Source organism: Tasmannia lanceolata, unplaced genomic scaffold, assembly GCF_043159265.1.
Source record: "Tasmannia lanceolata isolate RefF3 unplaced genomic scaffold, GAP_Taslan_0.1 ptg000003l, whole genome shotgun sequence".
Classification (NCBI taxonomy): Eukaryota; Viridiplantae; Streptophyta; class Magnoliopsida; order Canellales; family Winteraceae; genus Tasmannia; species Tasmannia lanceolata.
This window is the reverse complement of record NW_027518680.1, coordinates 32,101,649-32,116,075: the sequence shown is the minus strand read 5'-3', so window position 1 is coordinate 32,116,075 and position 14,427 is coordinate 32,101,649. Positions and strand designations below refer to the sequence as shown.

The following is a 14,427-nucleotide window of genomic DNA, read 5'->3' as shown; positions in this document are numbered from 1 at the left end:
TGATGGGATCCAGTGCATTTGTGCTGGTATGATCGCACCCAGCATGCCTCTCCATTGTCAAAGTAATAAAGAGTTTCCACTCGCATTGTCGTACGAAGTCCGTTTAAATGAAAGTGCGAAAAAATCCTGCTAGATGACACCGGATGGACGATCCGAGCATGTCGGAAAGCCGGATGACGCCAGGGCTGTCATCGCGCGATGAATCTTCCCGAGTACACCCGAATCAATATAAGAATCGCCACGATCTGACGGGCGGATCAAAAGTTATCGTCGGAACGATATTTGTGCACCAAGGGTAGCTCACGGCCAGTAAACACCTTCCGACCGGATTCATGACTCGCATCCACTAGTACACTCATCCGCTATAGCCTGTACGTCACTGAATCTAAACAAACCCCCGCTATAATTTGACCGCAAATGAAATGTCAGAACGAATTCCGTTTATCGAATCAAACGACACTATCACCCCGCCATAATAAAGACCGGACGTATTTGAATTCACTATCCGGCAGAAAATAAAAAGATCCCAACCGAAACGTAGGAGGCGTCGCACTAAACGTGCGTTTCAGTTCGCATCGATGTTCCAGAACCGAAAGATTGTTCGAAAAAAGTGGTAGATAGCCGAAAAAAGTGACAGGGGTGCAACACGAGGACTTCCCAGGAGGTCACCCATCCTAGTACTACTCTCGCCCAAGCACGCTTAACTTCGTAGTTCTGATGGGATCCAGTGCATTTGTGCTGGTATGATCGCACCCAGCATGCCTCTCCATTGTCAAAGTAATAAAGAGTTTCCACTCGCATTGTCGTACGAAGTCCGTTTAAATGAAAGTGCGAAAAAATCCTGCTAGATGACACCGGATGGACGATCCGAGCATGTCGGAAAGCCGGATGACGCCAGGGCTGTCATCGCGCGATGAATCTTCCCGAGTACCCCCGAATCAATATAAGAATCGCCACGATCTGACGGGCGGATCAAAAGTTATCGTCGGAACGATATTTGTGCACCAAGGGTAGCTCACGGCCAGTAAACACCTTCCGACCGGATTCATGACTCGCATCCACTAGTACACTCATCCGCTATAGCCTGTACGTCACTGAATCTGAACAAACCCCCGCTATAATTTGACCGCAAATGAAATGTCAGAACGAATTCCGTTTATCGAATCAAACGACAGTATCACCCCGCCATAATAAAGACCGGACGTCTTTGAATTCACCATCCGGAAGAAAATAAAAAGATCCGAACCGAAACGTAAGAGGCGACGCACTAAACGTGCGTTTCAGTTCGCATCGATGTTCCAGAACCGAAAGATTGTTCGAAAAAAGTGGTAGATAGCCGAAAAAAGTGACAGGGGTGCAACACGAGGACTTCCCAGGAGGTCACCCATCCTAGTACTACTCTCGCCCAAGCACGCTTAACTTCGGAGTTCTGATGGGATCCAGTGCATTTGTGCTGGTATGATCGCACCCAGCATGCCTCTCCATTGTCAAAGTAATAAAGAGTTTCCACTCGCATTGTCGTACGAAGTCCGTTTAAATGAAAGTGCGAAAAAATCCTGCTAGATGACACCGGATGGACGATCCGAGCATGTCGGAAAGCCGGATGACCGCCACGGCTGTCATCGCGCGATTAATCTTCCCGAGTACCCCCGAATCAATATAAGAATCGCCACGATCTGACGGGCGGATCAAAAGTTATCGTCGGAACGATATTTGTGCACCAAGGGTAGCTCACGGCCAGTAAACACCTTCCGACCGGATTCATGACTTTCATCCACTAGTACACTCATCCGCTATAGCTTGTACGTCACTGAATCTAAACAAACCCCCGCTATAATTTGACCGCAAATGAAATGTCAGAACGAATTCCGTTTATCGAATCAAACGACACTATCACCCCGCCATAATAAAGACCGGACGTATTTGAATTCACTATCCGGCAGAAAATAAAAAGATCCCAACCGAAACGTAGGAGGCGTCGCACTAAACGTGCGTTTCAGTTCGCATCGATGTTCCAGAACCGAAAGATTGTTCGAAAAAAGTGGTAGATAGCCGAAAAAAGTGACAGGGGTGCAACACGAGGACTTCCCAGGAGGTCACCCATCCTAGTACTACTCTCGCCCAAGCACGCTTAACTTCGGAGTTCTGATGGGATCCAGTGCATTTGTGCTGGTATGATCGCACCCAGCATGCCTCTCCATTGTCAAAGTAATAAAGAGTTTCCACTCGCATTGTCGTACGAAGTCCGTTTAAATGAAAGTGCGAAAAAATCCTGCTAGATGACACCGGATGGACGATCCGAGCATGTCGGAAAGCCGGATGACCGCCAGGGCTGTCATCGCGCGATTAATCTTCCCGAGTACCCCCGAATCAATATAAGAATCGCCACGATCTGACGGGCGGATCAAAAGTTATCGTCGGAACGATATTTGTGCACCAAGGGTAGCTCACGGCCAGTAAACACCTTCCGACCGGATTCATGACTTTCATCCACTAGTACACTCATCCGCTATAGCTTGTACGTCACTGAAATCTAAACAAACCCCCGCTATAATTTGATCGCAAATGAAATGTCAGAACGAATTCCGTTTATCGAATCAAACAACACTATCACCCCGCCATAATAAAGACCGGACGTATTTGAATTCACTATCCGGCAGAAAATAAAAAGATCCCAACCGAAACGTAGGAGGCGACGCACTAAACGTGCGTTTCAGTTTGCATCGATGTTCCAGAACCGAAAGATTGTTCGAAAAAAGTGGTAGATAGCCGAAAAAAGTGACAGGGGTGCAACACGAGAACTTCCCAGGAGGTCACCCATCCTAGTACTACTCTCTGCCAAGCACGCTTAACTTCGGAGTTCTGATGGGATCCAGTGCATTTGTGCTGGTATGATCGCACCCAGCATGCCTCTCCATTGTCAAAGTAATAAAGAGTTTCCACTCGCATTGTCGTACGAAGTCCGTTTAAATGAAAGTGCGAAAAAATCCTGCTAGATGACACCGGATGGACGATCCGAGCATGTCGGAAAGCCGGATGACGCCAGGGCTGTCATCGCGCGATGAATCTTCCCGAGTACCCCCGAATCAATATAAGAATCGCCACGATCTGACGGGCGGATCAAAAGTTATCGTCGGAACGATATTTGTGCACCAAGGGTAGCTCACGGCCAGTAAACACCTTCCGACCGGATTCATGACTCGCATCCACTAGTACACTCATCCGCTATAGCCTGTACGTCACTGAATCTGAACAAACCCCCGCTATAATTTGACCGCAAATGAAATGTCAGAACGAATTCCGTTTATCGAATCAAACGACACTATCACCCCGCCATAATAAAGACCGGACGTCTTTGAATTCACCATCCGGAAGAAAATAAAAAGATCCGAACCGAAACGTAAGAGGCGACGCACTAAACGTGCGTTTCAGTTCGCATCGATGTTCCAGAACCGAAAGATTGTTCGAAAAAAGTGGTAGATAGCCGAAAAAAGTGACAGGGGTGCAACACGAGGACTTCCCAGGAGGTCACCCATCCTAGTACTACTCTCGCCCAAGCACGCTTAACTTCGGAGTTCTGATGGGATCCAGTGCATTTGTGCTGGTATGATCGCACCCAGCATGCCTCTCCATTGTCAAAGTAATAAAGAGTTTCCACTCGCATTGTCGTACGAAGTCCGTTTAAATGAAAGTGCGAAAAAATCCTGCTAGATGACACCGGATGGACGATCCGAGCATGTCGGAAAGCCGGATTACCGCCAGGGCTGTCATCGCGCGATTAATCTTCCCGAGTACCCCCGAATCAATATAAGAATCGCCACGATCTGACGGGCGGATCAAAAGTTATCGTCGGAACGATATTTGTGCACCAAGGGTAGCTCACGGCCAGTAAACACCTTCCGACCGGATTCATGACTTTCATCTACTAGTACACTCATCCGCTATAGCTTGTACGTCACTGAATCTAAACAAACCCCCGCTATAATTTGACCGCAAATGAAATGTCAGAACGAATTCCGTTTATCGAATCAAACGACACTATCACCCCGCCATAATAAAGATCGGACGTATTTGAATTCACTATCCGGCAGAAAATAAAAAGATCCCAACCGAAACGTAGGAGGCGTCGCACTAAACGTGCGTTTCAGTTCGCATCGATGTTCCAGAACCGAAAGATTGTTCGAAAAAAGTGGTAGATAGCCGAAAAAAGTGACAGGGGTGCAACACGAGGACTTCCCAGGAGGTCACCCATCCTAGTACTACTCTCGCCCAAGCACGCTTAACTTCGGAGTTCTGATGGGATCCAGTGCATTTGTGCTGGTATGATCGCACCCAGCATGCCTCTCCATTGTCAAAGTAATAAAGAGTTTCCACTCGCATTGTCGTACGAAGTCCGTTTAAATGAAAGTGCGAAAAAATCCTGCTAGATGACACCGGATGGACGATCCGAGCATGTCGGAAAGCCGGATTACCGCCAGGGCTGTCATCGCGCGATTAATCTTCCCGAGTACCCCCGAATCAATATAAGAATCGCCACGATCTGACGGGCGGATCAAAAGTTATCGTCGGAACGATATTTGTGCACCAAGGGTAGCTCACGGCCAGTAAACACCTTCCGACCGGATTCATCACTCGCATCCACTAGTACACTCATCCGCTATAGCCTCTACGTCACTGAATCTAAACAAACCCCCGCTATAATTTGACCGCAAATGAAATGTCAGAACGAATTCCGTTTATCGAATCAAACGACACTATCACCCCGCCATAATAAAGACCGGACGTCTTCGAATTCACCATCCGGAAGAAAATAAAAAGATCCGAACCGAAACCTAGGAGGCGACGCACTAAACGTGCGTTTCAGTTCGCATCGATATTTCAGAACCGAAAGATTTTTCGAAAAAAGTGGTAGATAGCCGAAAAAAGTGACAGGGGTGCAACACGAGGACTTCCCAGGAGGTCACCCATCCTAGTACTACTCTCGCCCAAGCACGCTTAACTTCGGAGTTCTGATGGGATCCAGTGCATTTGTGCTGGTATGATCGCACCCAGCATGCCTATCCATTGTCAAAGTAATAAAGAGTTTCCACTCGCATTGTCGTACGAAGTCCGTTTAAATGAAAGTGCGAAAAAATCCTGCTAGATAACATCGGATGGACGATCCGAGCATGTCGGGAAGCCGGATGACCGCCAGGGCTGTCATCGCGCGATGAATCTTCCCGATTACCCCCGAATCAATATAAGAATCGCCACGATCTGACGGGCGGATCAAAAGTTATCGTCGGAACGATATTTGTGCACCAAGGGTAGCTCACGGCCAGTAAACACCTTCCGACCGGATTCATGACTTTCATCCACTAGTACACTCATCCGCTATAGCTTGTACGTCACTGAATCTAAACAAACCCCCGCTATAATTTGACCGCAAATGAAATGTCAGAACGAATTCCGTTTATCGAATCAAACGACACTATCACCCCGCCATAATAAAGACCGGACGTATTTGAATTCACTATCCGGCAGAAAATAAAAAGATCCCAACCGAAACGTACGAGGCGTCGCACTAAACGTGCGTTTCAGTTCGCATCGATGTTCCAGAACCGAAAGATTGTTCGAAAAAAGTGGTAGATAGCCGAAAAAAGTGACAGGGGTGCAACACGAGGACTTCCCAGGAGGTCACCCATCCTAGTACTACTCTCGCCCAAGCACGCTTAACTTCGGAGTTCTGATGGGATCCAATGCATTTGTGCTGGTATGATCTCACCCAGCATGCCTCTCCATTGTCAAAGTAATAAAGAGTTTCGACTCGCATTGTCGTACGAAGTCCGTTTAAATGAAAGTGCGAAAAAATCCTGCTAGATGCCATCGGATGGACGATCCGAGCATGTCGGGAAGCCGGATGACCGCCAGGGCTGTCATCGCGCGATGAATCTTCCCGATTACCCCCGAATCAATATAAGAATCGCCACGATCTGACGGGCGGATCAAAAGTTATCGTCGGAACGATATTTGTGCACCAAGGGTAGCTCACGGCCAGTAAACACCTTCCGACCGGATTCATGACTCGCATCCACTAGTACACTCATCCGCTATAGCCTGTACGTCACTGAATCTAAACAAACCCCCGCTATAATTTGACCGCAAATGAAAAGTCAGAACGAATTCCGTTTATCGAATCAAACGACACTATCACCCCGCCGTAATAAAGACCGGAGGTATTTGAATTCACCATCCGGAAGAAAATAAAAAGATCCGAACCGAAACGTAGGAGGCGTCGCAATAAACGTGCGTTTCAGTTCGCATCGATGTTCCAGAACCGAAAGATTGTTCGAAAAAAGTGGTAGATAGCCGAAAAAAGTGACAGGGGTGCAACACGAGGAATTCCCAGGAGGTCACCCATCCTAGTACTACTCTCGCCCAAGCACGCTTAACTTCGGAGTTCTGATGGGATCCAGTGCATTTGTGCTGGTATGATCGCACCCAGCATGCCTCTCCATTGTCAAAGTAATAAAGAGTTTCCACTCGCATTGTCGTACGAAGTCCGTTTAAATGAAAGTGCGAAAAAATCCTGCTAGATGACACCGGATGGACGATCCGAGCATGTCGGAAAGCCGGATGACGCCAGGGCTGTCATCGCGCGATGAATCTTCCCGAGTACACCCGAATCAATATAAGAATCGCCACGATCTGACGGGCGGATCAAAAGTTATCGTCGGAACGATATTTGTGCACCAAGGGTAGCTCACGGCCAGTAAACACCTTCCGACCGGATTCATGACTCGCATCCACTAGTACACTCATCCGCTATAGCCTGTACGTCACTGAATCTGAACAAACCCCCGCTATAATTTGACCGCAAATGAAATGTCAGAACGAATTCCGTTTATCGAATCAAACGACAGTATCACCCCGCCATAATAAAGACCGGACGTCTTTGAATTCACCATCCGGAAGAAAATAAAAAGATCCGAACCGAAACGTAGGAGGCGACGCACTAAACGTGCGTTTCAGTTCGCATCGATGTTCCAGAACCGAAAGATTGTTCGAAAAAAGTGGTAGATAGCCGAAAAAAGTGACAGGGGTGCAACACGAGGACTTCCCAGGAGGTCACCCATCCTAGTACTACTCTCGCCCAAGCACGCTTAACTTCGGAGTTGTGATGGGATCCAGTGCATTTGTGCTGGTATGATCGCAACCAGCATGCTTCTCCATTGTCAAAGTAATAAAGAGTTTCCACTCGCATTGTCGTACGAAGTCCGTTTAAATGAAAGTGCGAAAAAATCCTGCTAGATGACACCGGATGGACGATCCGAGCATGTCGGAAAGCCGGATGACCGCCAGGGCTGTCATCGCGCGATTAATCTTCCCTAGTACCCCCGAATCAATATAAGAATCGCCACGATCTGACGGGCGGATCAAAAGTTATCGTCGGAACGATATTTGTGCACCAAGGGTAGCTCACGGCCAGTAAACACCTTCCGACCGGATTCATGACTTTCATCCACTAGTACACTCATCCGCTATAGCTTGTACGTCACTGAATCTAAACAAACCCCCGCTATAATTTGACCGCAAATGAAATGTCAGAACGAATTCCGTTTATCGAATCAAACGACACTATCACCCCGCCATAATAAAGACCGGACGTATTTGAATTCACTATCCGGCAGAAAATAAAAAGATCCCAACCGAAACGTAGGAGGCGTCGCACTAAACTTGCGTTTCAGTTCGCATCGATGTTCCAGAACCGAAAGATTGTTCGAAAAAAGTGGTAGATAGCCGAAAAAAGTGACAGGGGTGCAACACGAGGACTTCCCAGGAGGTCACCCATCCTAGTACTACTCTTGCCCAAGCACGCTTAACTTCGGAGTTCTGATGGGATCCAGTGCATTTGTGCTGGTATGATCGCACCCAGCATGCCTCTCCATTGTCAAAGTAATAAAGAGTTTCCACTCGCATTGTCGTACGAAGTCCGTTTAAATGAAAGTGCGAAAAAATCCTGCTAGATGATACCGGATGGACGATCCGAGCATGTCGGAAAGCCGGATGACCGCCAGGGCTGTCATCGCGCGATTAATCTTCCCGAGTACCCCCGAATCAATATAAGAATCGCCACGATCTGACGGGCGGATCAAAAGTTATCGTCGGAACGATATTTGTGCACCAAGGGTAGCTCACGGCCAGTAAACACCTTCCGACCGGATTCATGACTTTCATCCACTAGTACACTCATCCGCTATAGCTTGTACGTCACTGAAATCTAAACAAACCCCCGCTATAATTTGATCGCAAATGAAATGTCAGAACGAATTCCGTTTATCGAATCAAACGACACTATCACCCCGCCATAATAAAGACCGGACGTATTTGAATTCACTATCCGGCAGAAAATAAAAAGATCCCAACCGAAACGTAGGAGGCGACGCACTAAACGTGCGTTTCAGTTCGCATCGATGTTCTAGAACCGAAAGATTGTTCGAAAAAAGTGGTAGATAGCCGAAAAAAGTGACAGGGGTGCAACACGAGAACTTCCCAGGAGGTCACCCATCCTAGTACTACTCTCGCCCAAGCACGCTTAACTTCGGAGTTCTGATGGGATTCAGTGCATTTGTGCTGGTATGATCGCACCCAGCATGCCTCTCCATTGTCAAAGTAATAAAGAGTTTCCACTCGCATTGTCGTACGAAGTCCGTTTAAATGAAAGTGCGAAAAAATCCTGCTAGATGACACCGGATGGACGATCCGAGCATGTCGGAACGCCGGATGACGCCAGGGCTGTCATCGCGCGATGAATCTTCCCGAGTACCCCCGAATCAATATAAGAATCGCCACGATCTGACGGGCGGATCAAAAGTTATCGTCGGAACGATATTTGTGCACCAAGGGTAGCTCACGGCCAGTAAACACCTTCCGACCGGATTCATGACTCGCATCCACTAGTACACTCATCCGCTATAGCCTGTACGTCACTGAATCTGAACAAACCCCCGCTATAATTTGACCGCAAATGAAATGTCAGAACGAATTCCGTTTATCGAATCAAACGACAGTATCACCCCGCCATAATAAAGACCGGACGTCTTTGAATTCACCATCCGGAAGAAAATAAAAAGATCCGAACCGAAACGTAAGAGGCGACGCACTAAACGTGCGTTTCAGTTCGCATCGATGTTCCAGAACCGAAAGATTGTTCGAAAAAAGTGGTAGATAGCCGAAAAAAGTGACAGGGGTGCAACACGAGGACTTCCCAGGAGGTCACCCATCCTAGTACTACTCTCGCCCAAGCACGCTTAACTTCGGAGTTCTGATGGGATCCAGTGCATTTGTGCTGGTATGATCGCACCCAGCATGCCTCTCCATTGTCAAAGTAATAAAGAGTTTCCACTCGCATTGTCGTACGAAGTCCGTTTAAATGAAAGTGCGAAAAAATCCTGCTAGATGACACCGGATGGACGATCCGAGCATGTCGGAAAGCCGGATGACCGCCACGGCTGTCATCGCGCGATTAATCTTCCCGAGTACCCCCGAATCAATATAAGAATCGCCACGATCTGACGGGCGGATCAAAAGTTATCGTCGGAACGATATTTGTGCACCAAGGGTAGCTCACGGCCAGTAAACACCTTCCGACCGGATTCATGACTTTCATCCACTAGTACACTCATCCGCTATAGCTTGTACGTCACTGAATCTAAACAAACCCCCGCTATAATTTGACCGCAAATGAAATGTCAGAACGAATTCCGTTTATCGAATCAAACGACACTATCACCCCGCCATAATAAAGACCGGACGTATTTGAATTCACTATCCGGCAGAAAATAAAAAGATCCCAACCGAAACGTAGGAGGCGTCGCACTAAACGTGCGTTTCAGTTCGCATCGATGTTCCAGAACCGAAAGATTGTTCGAAAAAAGTGGTAGATAGCCGAAAAAAGTGACAGGGGTGCAACACGAGGACTTCCCAGGAGGTCACCCATCCTAGTACTACTCTCGCCCAAGCACGCTTAACTTCGGAGTTCTGATGGGATCCAGTGCATTTGTGCTGGTATGATCGCACCCAGCATGCCTCTCCATTGTCAAAGTAATAAAGAGTTTCCACTCGCATTGTCGTACGAAGTCCGTTTAAATGAAAGTGCGAAAAAATCCTGCTAGATGACACCGGATGGACGATCCGAGCATGTCGGGAAGCCGGATGACCGCCAGAGCTGTTATTGCGCGATGAATCTTCCTGATTACCCCCGAATCAATATAAGAATCGCCACGATCTGACGGGCGGATCAAAAGTTATCGTCGGAACGATATTTGTGCACCAAGGGTAGCTCACGGCCAATAAACACCTTCCGACCGGATTCATCACTCGCATCCACTAGTACACTCATCCGCTATAGCCTCTACGTCACTGAATCTAAACAAACCCCCGCTATAATTTGACCGCAAATGAAATGTCAGAACGAATTCCGTTTATCGAATCAAACGACACTATCACCCCGCCATAATAAAGACCGGACGTCTTCGAATTCACCATCCGGAAGAAAATAAAAAGATCCGAACCGAAACCTAGGAGGCGACGCACTAAACGTGCGTTTCAGTTCGCATCGATATTTCAGAACCGAAAGATTTTTCGAAAAAAGTGGTAGATAGCCGAAAAAAGTGACAGGGGTGCAACACGAGGACTTCCCAGGAGGTCACCCATCCTAGTACTACTCTCGCCCAAGCACGCTTAACTTCGGAGTTCTGATGGGATCCAGTGCATTTGTGCTGGTATGATCGCACCCAGCATGCCTATCCATTGTCAAAGTAATAAAGAGTTTCCACTCGCATTGTCGTACGAAGTCCGTTTAAATGAAAGTGCGAAAAAATCCTGCTAGATAACATCGGATGGACGATCCGAGCATGTCGGGAAGCCGGATGACCGCCAGGGCTGTCATCGCGCGATGAATCTTCCCGATTACCCCCGAATCAATATAAGAATCGCCACGATCTGACGGGCGGATCAAAAGTTATCGTCGGAACGATATTTGTGCACCAAGGGTAGCTCACGGCCAGTAAACACCTTCCGACCGGATTCATGACTCGCATCCACTAGTACACTCATCCGCTATAGCCTGTACGCCACTGAATCTAAACAAACCCCCGCTATAATTTGACCGCAAATGAAATGTCAGAACGAATTCCGTTTATCGAATCAAACGACACTATCACCTCGCCATAATAAAGACCGGACGTCTTCGAATTCACCATCCGGAAGAAAATAAAAAGATCCGAACCAAAACCTAGGAGGCGACGCACTAAACGTGCGTTTCAGTTCGCTTCAATATTCCACAACCGAAAGATTGTTCGAAAAAAGTGGTAGATAGCCGAAAAAAGTGACAGGGGTGCAACACGAGGACTTCCCAGGAGGTCACCCATCCTAGTACTACTCTCGCCCAAGCACGCTTAACTTCGGAGTTCTGATGGGATCCAGTGCATTTGTGCTGGTATGATCGCACCCAGCATGCCTATCCATTGTCAAAGTAATAAAGAGTTTCCACTCGCATTGTCGTACGAAGTCCGTTTAAATGAAAGTGCGAAAAAATCCTGCTAGATAACATCGGATGGACGATCCGAGCATGTCGGGAAGCCGGATGACCGCCAGGGCTATCATCGCGCGATGAATCTTCCCGATTACCCCCGAATCAATATAAGAATCGCCACGATCTGACGGGCGGATCAAAAGTTATCGTCGGAACGATATTTGTGCACCAAGGGTAGCTCACGGCCAGTAAACACCTTCCGACCGGATTCATGACTCGCATCCACTAGTACACTCATCCGCTATAGCCTGTACGTCACTGAATCTAAACAAACCCCCGCTATAATTTGACCGCAAATGAAATGTCAGAACGAATTCCGTTTATCGAATCAAACGACACTATCACCCCGCCGTAATAAAGACCGGAGGTATTTGAATTCACCATCCGGAAGAAAATAAAAAGATCCGAACCGAAACGTAGGAGGCGTCGCAATAAACGTGCGTTTCAGTTCGCATCGATGTTCCAGAACCGAAAGATTGTTCGAAAAAAGTGGTAGATAGCCGAAAAAAGTGACAGGGGTGCAACACGAGGACTTCCCAGGAGGTCACCCATCCTAGTACTACTCTCGCCCAAGCACGCTTAACTTCGGAGTTCTGATGGGATCCAGTGCATTTGTGCTGGTATGATCGCACCCAGCATGCCTCTCCATTGTCAAAGTAATAAAGAGTTTCCACTCGCATTGTCGTACGAAGTCCGTTTAAATGAAAGTGCGAAAAAATCCTGCTAGATGACACCGGATGAACGATCCGAGCATGTCGGAAAGCCGGATGACGCCAGGGCTGTCATCGCGCGATGAATCTTCCCGAGTACCCCCGAATCAATATAAGAATCGCCACGATCTGACGGGCGGATCAAAAGTTATCGTCGGAACGATATTTGTGCACCAAGGGTAGCTCACGGCCAGTAAACACCTTCCGACCGGATTCATGACTCGCATCCACTAGTACACTCATCCGCTATAGCCTGTACGTCACTGAATCTGAACAAACCCCCGCTATAATTTGACCGCAAATGAAATGTCAGAACGAATTCCGTTTATCGAATCAAACGACAGTATCACCCCGCCATAATAAAGACCGGACGTCTTTGAATTCACCATCCGGAAGAAAATAAAAAGATCCGAACCGAAACGTAGGAGGCGACGCACTAAACGTGCGTTTCAGTTCGCATCGATGTTCCAGAACCGAAAGATTGTTCGAAAAAAGTGGTAGATAGCCGAAAAAAGTGACAGGGGTGCAACACGAGGACTTCCCAGGAGGTCACCCATCCTAGTACTACTCTCGCCCAAGCACGCTTAACTTCGGAGTTCTGATGGGATCCAGTGCATTTGTGCTGGTATGATCGCAACCAGCATGCCTCTCCATTGTCAAAGTAATAAAGAGTTTCCACTCGCATTGTCGTACGAAGTCCGTTTAAATGAAAGTGCGAAAAAATCCTGCTAGATGACACCGGATGGACGATCCGAGCATGTCGGAAAGCCGGATGACCGCCAGGGCTGTCATCGCGCGATTAATCTTCCCGAGTACCCCCGAATCAATATAAGAATCGCCACGATCTGACGGGCGGATCAAAAGTTATCGTCGGAACGATATTTGTGCACCAAGGGTAGCTCACGGCCAGTAAACACCTTCCGACCGGATTCATGACTTTCATCCACTAGTACACTCATCCGCTATAGCTTGTACGTCACTGAATCTAAACAAACCCCCGCTATAATTTGACCGCAAATGAAATGTCAGAACGAATTCCGTTTATCGAATCAAACGACACTATCACCCCGCCATAATAAAGACCGGACGTATTTGAATTCACTATCCGGCAGAAAATAAAAAGATCCCAACCGAAACGTAGGAGGCGTCGCACTAAACGTGCGTTTCAGTTCGCATCGATGTTCCAGAATCGAAAGATTGTTCGAAAAAAGTGGTAGATAGCCGAAAAAAGTGACAGGGGTGCAACACGAGGACTTCCCAGGAGGTCACCCATCCTAGTACTACTCTCGCCCAAGCACGCTTAACTTCGTAGTTCTGATGGGATCCAGTGCATTTGTGCTGGTATGATCGCACCCAGCATGCCTCTCCATTGTCAAAGTAATAAAGAGTTTCCACTCGCATTGTCGTACGAAGTCCGTTTAAATGAAAGTGCGAAAAAATCCTGCTAGATGACACCGGATGGACGATCCGAGCATGTCGGGAAGCCGGATGACCGCCAGAGCTGTCATCGCGCGATGAATCTTCCTGATTACCCCCGAATCAATATAAGAATCGCCACGATCTGACGGGCGGATCAAAAGTTATCGTCGGAACGATATTTGTGCACCAAGGGTAGCTCACGGCCAGTAAACACCTTCCGACCGGATTCATCACTCGCATCCACTAGTACACTCATCCGCTATAGCCTGTACGTCACTGAATCTAAACAAACCCCCGCTATAATTTGACCGCAAATGAAATGTCAGAACGAATTCCGTTTATCGAATCAAACGACACTATCACCCCGCCATAATAAAGACCGGACGTATTTGAATTCACTATCCGGCAGAAAATAAAAAGATCCCAACCGAAACGTAGGAGGCGTCGCACTAAACGTGCGTTTCAGTTCGCATCGATGTTCCAGAACCGAAAGATTGTTCGAAAAAAGTGGTAGATAGCCGAAAAAAGTGACAGGGGTGCAACACGAGGACTTCCCAGGAGGTCACCCATCCTAGTACTACTCTCGCCCAAGCACGCTTAACTTCGTAGTTCTGATGGGATCCAGTGCATTTGTGCTGGTATGATCGCACCCAGCATGCCTCTCCATTGTCAAAGTAATAAAGAGTTTCCACTCGCATTGTCGTACGAAGTCCGTTTAAATGA

The 14,427-nt window shown here is 47.6% G+C and overlaps 20 non-coding genes across 20 annotated transcripts; all 20 read right to left on the bottom strand.

Moving 5' to 3' along the window:
• Window positions 1-636: 636 nt before the first annotated feature.
• Window positions 637-755, bottom strand: LOC143874456 (5S ribosomal RNA). Its single transcript, XR_013249136.1, has one exon. It is a non-coding gene; the product is annotated as a 5S ribosomal RNA (ribosomal RNA).
• A 596-nt stretch (window positions 756-1,351) lies between these two features.
• On the bottom strand, window positions 1,352-1,470 carry LOC143872836 (5S ribosomal RNA). Its single transcript, XR_013247566.1, has one exon. It is a non-coding gene; the product is annotated as a 5S ribosomal RNA (ribosomal RNA).
• A 597-nt stretch (window positions 1,471-2,067) lies between these two features.
• Window positions 2,068-2,186, bottom strand: LOC143872835 (5S ribosomal RNA). The gene has a single exon (XR_013247565.1). It is a non-coding gene; the product is annotated as a 5S ribosomal RNA (ribosomal RNA).
• A 598-nt stretch (window positions 2,187-2,784) lies between these two features.
• On the bottom strand, window positions 2,785-2,903 carry LOC143874916 (5S ribosomal RNA). The gene has a single exon (XR_013249586.1). It is a non-coding gene; the product is annotated as a 5S ribosomal RNA (ribosomal RNA).
• Window positions 2,904-3,499: 596 nt separating this feature from the next.
• LOC143872834 (5S ribosomal RNA) lies at window positions 3,500-3,618 on the bottom strand. Its single transcript, XR_013247564.1, has one exon. It is a non-coding gene; the product is annotated as a 5S ribosomal RNA (ribosomal RNA).
• Window positions 3,619-4,215: 597 nt separating this feature from the next.
• On the bottom strand, window positions 4,216-4,334 carry LOC143872833 (5S ribosomal RNA). Its single transcript, XR_013247563.1, has one exon. It is a non-coding gene; the product is annotated as a 5S ribosomal RNA (ribosomal RNA).
• A 597-nt stretch (window positions 4,335-4,931) lies between these two features.
• On the bottom strand, window positions 4,932-5,050 carry LOC143872832 (5S ribosomal RNA). The gene has a single exon (XR_013247562.1). It is a non-coding gene; the product is annotated as a 5S ribosomal RNA (ribosomal RNA).
• Window positions 5,051-5,647: 597 nt separating this feature from the next.
• On the bottom strand, window positions 5,648-5,766 carry LOC143874755 (5S ribosomal RNA). The gene has a single exon (XR_013249426.1). It is a non-coding gene; the product is annotated as a 5S ribosomal RNA (ribosomal RNA).
• A 597-nt stretch (window positions 5,767-6,363) lies between these two features.
• Window positions 6,364-6,482, bottom strand: LOC143872882 (5S ribosomal RNA). The gene has a single exon (XR_013247609.1). It is a non-coding gene; the product is annotated as a 5S ribosomal RNA (ribosomal RNA).
• Window positions 6,483-7,078: 596 nt separating this feature from the next.
• LOC143874957 (5S ribosomal RNA) lies at window positions 7,079-7,197 on the bottom strand. Its single transcript, XR_013249626.1, has one exon. It is a non-coding gene; the product is annotated as a 5S ribosomal RNA (ribosomal RNA).
• Window positions 7,198-7,794: 597 nt separating this feature from the next.
• Window positions 7,795-7,913, bottom strand: LOC143873657 (5S ribosomal RNA). The gene has a single exon (XR_013248360.1). It is a non-coding gene; the product is annotated as a 5S ribosomal RNA (ribosomal RNA).
• A 598-nt stretch (window positions 7,914-8,511) lies between these two features.
• Window positions 8,512-8,630, bottom strand: LOC143873991 (5S ribosomal RNA). Its single transcript, XR_013248683.1, has one exon. It is a non-coding gene; the product is annotated as a 5S ribosomal RNA (ribosomal RNA).
• Window positions 8,631-9,226: 596 nt separating this feature from the next.
• On the bottom strand, window positions 9,227-9,345 carry LOC143872831 (5S ribosomal RNA). Its single transcript, XR_013247561.1, has one exon. It is a non-coding gene; the product is annotated as a 5S ribosomal RNA (ribosomal RNA).
• A 597-nt stretch (window positions 9,346-9,942) lies between these two features.
• Window positions 9,943-10,061, bottom strand: LOC143872829 (5S ribosomal RNA). The gene has a single exon (XR_013247559.1). It is a non-coding gene; the product is annotated as a 5S ribosomal RNA (ribosomal RNA).
• A 597-nt stretch (window positions 10,062-10,658) lies between these two features.
• Window positions 10,659-10,777, bottom strand: LOC143872828 (5S ribosomal RNA). Its single transcript, XR_013247558.1, has one exon. It is a non-coding gene; the product is annotated as a 5S ribosomal RNA (ribosomal RNA).
• Window positions 10,778-11,374: 597 nt separating this feature from the next.
• LOC143872827 (5S ribosomal RNA) lies at window positions 11,375-11,493 on the bottom strand. The gene has a single exon (XR_013247557.1). It is a non-coding gene; the product is annotated as a 5S ribosomal RNA (ribosomal RNA).
• A 597-nt stretch (window positions 11,494-12,090) lies between these two features.
• LOC143872826 (5S ribosomal RNA) lies at window positions 12,091-12,209 on the bottom strand. Its single transcript, XR_013247556.1, has one exon. It is a non-coding gene; the product is annotated as a 5S ribosomal RNA (ribosomal RNA).
• Window positions 12,210-12,805: 596 nt separating this feature from the next.
• On the bottom strand, window positions 12,806-12,924 carry LOC143873430 (5S ribosomal RNA). Its single transcript, XR_013248138.1, has one exon. It is a non-coding gene; the product is annotated as a 5S ribosomal RNA (ribosomal RNA).
• Window positions 12,925-13,521: 597 nt separating this feature from the next.
• LOC143874455 (5S ribosomal RNA) lies at window positions 13,522-13,640 on the bottom strand. The gene has a single exon (XR_013249135.1). It is a non-coding gene; the product is annotated as a 5S ribosomal RNA (ribosomal RNA).
• Window positions 13,641-14,237: 597 nt separating this feature from the next.
• On the bottom strand, window positions 14,238-14,356 carry LOC143874454 (5S ribosomal RNA). The gene has a single exon (XR_013249133.1). It is a non-coding gene; the product is annotated as a 5S ribosomal RNA (ribosomal RNA).
• Window positions 14,357-14,427: the final 71 nt, after the last annotated feature.